Source organism: Teleopsis dalmanni, chromosome 1 (genome assembly GCF_002237135.1).
Source record: "Teleopsis dalmanni isolate 2A chromosome 1, ASM223713v2, whole genome shotgun sequence".
NCBI lineage: Eukaryota > Metazoa > Arthropoda > Insecta > Diptera > Diopsidae > Teleopsis > Teleopsis dalmanni.
Window position 1 is genome coordinate 49,236,648 of NC_051846.1, and position 5,259 is coordinate 49,241,906.

Consider the following 5,259-nt stretch of genomic DNA (forward strand, 5'->3'; position numbering starts at 1 on the left):
AGCTACACCGCAACACTAACATAGTTAAAGCGCTTTAAAATTCAACGGCTTCGCTGACTTAGTCATGGAGATAATGATACTGATGATGATATTGACATTAATATTGATATTGATATCGATACTAATACTCATATAGATGCTAACATTAATGAGTATTAAAGACACATGTTGACACTAAGTGTAGAGTATTGACAAGGAAGGGTGTTCCTATCTATTTTTATAATAGTTTTTAATCAGCTCAGTTAAATAATATTTTATTTTGAAAATCAATCTTATTCTACCTATGGAATTTAAAGTGATATATACAACGTAGGAAATACGAGGCAGAGCTAAATGCAGAGGATTGACAAGGAACACCCTTATATACGAAGGCGGTTTGATAAGTCAGTGACTTTTAGAATTTCCCGCACAGTTACTCCAAATGCAACAGTGCTGCCGTCAGCTGTAATCTACCAGTGGGCAACTTCTTAATTTTGAGCAAGCTTTGATAGCCGTTCAAAGCAGACAACCTTGTGAAGTTTTACGAAAATGGAAAAAAGTGAATTTCGAGTGCTGATTACGATCCCAAATCCACGAATTGGGATACGTACTGCTATTCAGCATATTCTCCAGATTTATCCGCCTGCGATTATTTTCTGTTTCCAAACTTAAAGAAATGGCTAGGCGATAACAGATTTGAGTCGAATGAAGAAATCATTACCGAAACAAACGCGTATTTTGAGAGCTTTGAGAAAACCTATTATTTGGGGGGAATGAGAAAATTAGAAAAACGCTGGACTAATTGTATCGAGCTAAAAGGTGATGATGCAGAAAAATAAAATGTTTATATGCCGAAAAAATTTTGTTTTATTCAAAAAGTCACTGACTTATCAAACCGCCTATATTTTCATGATAGTTTTTATGCAGATCAGTTAAATAATATTTTATTTTGAAATAAATCTTGATTATATTGTTAAACTTCTTTTTTATAAATATGTATGAATTAAATTTGTACATCATATAATTAACAGGAACAAAAATTCCAAATTTTTTTAACATTCCCTTTTAATTTGAATTGCAAACTGTAATTATGCAAAAGTACTGCTAGTATTTATACTTGAAATGTTTCTATGCAAACTGTGGACTATTAAGCATTTATTTTGTTTTCTCTTATATTATTTTTTTTTTATTTTAATGTTTTTAATTCAAAGGAAACTTTTTGGTATTATTTTAAATATAAATGCAAAAAGTTTTATCTAAAATTATACGCTTCCTTTATTCTAGCACTTTTTCCCCATTTTTATTCCTATTTGGAATCCTTTTTTCTATAAAAATTCTGACATTGACTTTTTGCAAAAGATGAATTTCAAATAAAATTTAATTTAAATATTAAAAACGAGCATCTGTCAAGAGATTGTAAAGAGATTTTCCGCCATCCGCCACACAGAAAGTCAACAGAAATTGTAAATTTACACTTTATTTTGAAACAAAATATGTTTTACGAGTATTTTGCGGAGCACTTCAAGTAATTTTGAGATGCATTTTTGATGTATTTTTATTTTTTTTTTCAATTTATATTACGCTTACTCACTCTATGGTTGTCGACCTTAACTCTGCAGTTTGTAGTTTTAATTAAGTTAAAAGCAAACTTGTGCCGAACGGCACAAAGGATTCAATTACTCATGAGGAACATAAATTAAGCTAAAAACGCACATTTTTCATACATAATTAATACGAAATTCGAAACTCTGCAATTTATTTACTTGCAAATTTTGGAATAAAAATATATTAGCAGAGTTTAGATGTGGGATCAAGTGTGTATATACACTTGATCCCGAATAGTTTCTGCTCATTGTACATTTTATGCTTATTTTAGAGAGTACCTCCAATAGAACCGCGCCTGCATGCCAAAACCAAAATTATCGCTGGAAAATCTTTAATTATTTGTAGATAATGTAAACCGAAATGGTACAAATGCTCATGAAAAATTGCTCTGATTTCGGTAAATTAAATTGCAACTTCCCGTAAATAAACAAATGCAATTTTATTGTTGTTCGAGTGTAAATATTTCAACGCGTCTGTTCACGATTATTTACGCTCATTTGCATATTGTAATTGTCGCTAATGGCAGTGCAAGCAGCGTGAGGACAAACATAAATGCACTGTACCTCTAAAACTATTACTACATTTGTTGGAACTTTGTTCGGAATACTCGTGTAGAGTTTTGGTACCTATTGGGGTTTGCACTGTGCAACCACAAAAGGACATTTAAATTAAATGAACTACACAGGAAAAAGTTTAACGATGAAACAACAACAATGAAGTGGAACTACATGCTGGTCAACATAATAGCAAAAATTAACTGAATCCAGTTACATTTCAACTCCGATTTCATTGTTGCACCTAAAACTGCATCGACCCATTGGACACATTGAATGCAATAAAAATTGTTAATGTTTGAAATATTTTTTAATTTATGCACATACGTTCCTTGGCATTTTTAATGCAATTACAATTTGTGAAATTTGGTTATTCCGATGAGTTCGGTCGGGTAATTTTTGTTCTCCATTGTAATGGAAATTTATTGTCACAGATGTTATGTTCGGAAAGGTGTGGATCTACAACGCATTGATTTACGAGAATTTCGAAACTTTTTCTAAATTGTAAATTAAAGATTTAATTAAGTTTAAAATAATTTATTAAAATTTCTAACTTACCCCAACAACATAGATTTTTTATTAGCAAGCCTCCTAATTTATGTATATTTTAAAAAAAAATTTTAACCTAAAATTGACACTCCTAATACTGGTAAAAATTTTTTTTAATACTTTTATATACTTCTGCTTAAATTTTTGACAAGTTGAAAATTTTAATCGTTACTGTTTGTTTCCATTAATGAAATGTCTAGATCGAAGAATAATTTTATGGATTAAACCTGTATTGAAACCATCTGCTACTCAAACTTTAAAGTTGCTTTTTTGAGGAGAAGCAGTTTTTACAAAAATTAAGTATTGAACGATACTTTAATAATAACGATTCTTACTAAAGTATTGTGAAATAATGATGTTTTCATAATAATACTACTTTTCGTTTGAGAATGTTTTCTTACAAATGGAGAACTTGTTCAAATTTAAAAAAATTTTAAATGCTCATTATAACAAAATTGGATTTTAGCAAAATTAGTTGGTTAAAAAATAATTTGAAAGTGCTTTAGCCAAAAAATTTTTGAGGTTTACGATAAAAATACTGTTTACTGTATGCTGTTCCGGAAATTTCGATGTCAAAGACACACCTCAGTTTGGTAAGCCGGTCACTAAAATAGCCAATGAAATTTTGCAACTAGTGGTATACGTAACCTGTCCGGGAATGACATTGGCAATGAATAACAAGCTTATGACAGTTTGGAATCATTTAGAAAGAGCAGGCTATATAAAGATGCCGGATGCTTGGGTAGTACACGAACTTGCAAAAAATTCGATTAATTTAATCAATATCTTTAAAATACTGTTAGAACGCAACGAAATCGTTCCATTTTTTAAAGTGACTTACTTATAATAACCTTTGTGGAATGTTAAAGATTAGTGACACTCCACAAACAACTTCGAAGCCTGTATTGAAGACAAAGAAGGTTATCTTGCGTGTTCTGTAGAATAGAAATGAAATTGTGTATTACGAGCATCTCCAGCTTGGTTCAACGATTAATTTGGTTTTATATTGCTCAGCACTCGAACACTTCTATGAAATAATCAAGAAAAAACTACCACAAGCAGGCAACAGAAAAGGAGTTATGCACCTTCAGGACAATACCAGGTCGAGAATATCTTTAATGACTCGCAATTAATGAATGGATCTTGATTGGGAATTTAATCCGGAATTTGCACTTTTCGACAACCATTTGTTTCGATCTGTACAAAACTTTCTTTATAGTAAAAAAGCAGCCAACCAAAGTGCCCCTGAAAATCACTTAACCAAGTTTTTCACAGACAAAACATAGAAGTTTTACAACAATGAAATTATGCAACTTTCCGTAAAATAGCAGATGTCTTAAATTGCTTGTCTAATATATAACTACTTAATTAAAATTGATTGATGCCTTTGTTTAAAAAAGTGCCAAGAACCCCAAAGTACTTTTGGTATAAACCACTAATTTAATGTTTTTAAATTCCATACATTTCTTAAATAATAAATAGTAGACATTAATCTACTTACCGAATTTATAATATTACAATGAGAATATCTTACTCATCTTTAAGTTTTATCTTTATTGTCTTTTGGTCTTATGCTATTATATGATGAACCTCTAAATCGACATTACTTTTATTATAACATCCATTTTTGTTCAAAAGACGGAAATCTTTGCTTCATTTGAATTCTTTTAATCGGAGCTAAGTAATCATGGGGATGACATCTACATTCCTAAATGGTTAAGATCCTATATTCTTTATGTGCTTGGCGATGGTTTCAATAGAGAATTTTTTTATTAATATCTGAGTTTCTGACATACCAGAGGAATTTAAAAAACAACCTTACGGTGATGTTTATTAATTTTTGTAGGTCATCATAGATGAATTTTGCTGTTTTACTAAGAGAAACACAACCATAAAGGTAGACATGTAAGTTTTTTCTTAAATTTAATTACTTCTGGATAGAGGTTGAAGTTTATTCGGAGTTATTGTCGCACCGACTGTTAGAAGTCCAGTCCACGTATTTTAACACTTCACTCAGTTCTGGGATTATTGACTGTTACGAGTGATAAAAATTACAAAGACAGATTTGCGTATCATTACTTTTGATGCTTTTGTATTTATTTTATTGTGTATTTGCAAGTTGTCAACAACTCAAGTCCGGGTATTTCAATGTATTATTTTACAGTAAAATACTAACGAGTTATTCACGAATCTTACGAAATATAAATATTGCAGTAACAGTTGCGATTTGTTATATGTTAGATGTTATTACTTCTAATATTATATTGGTCCTTCATTACCTTTTGGTAATAATAGCATTACCTTATGCTATTATATGATGTGTTGTATAATATATAAATTTTTTTTATTCATTATTATTTCAAGTATAATTTAAAAATACGTTTGCTTATTGTACGAATACATATATTCAACTATATTCGAAAATTATTTAATTTTAGTTTTGTGGCGACCCAGTTGGCTGTGCATTTATTGAATTTAAAAAGTAAAATTCAATTTCAAATATTTTTAAGTTTTCGTTTTTGATTGATGAGAACGTTTCGATTTTTCTCTCTGTAAAAAGTTGAATAAAAGT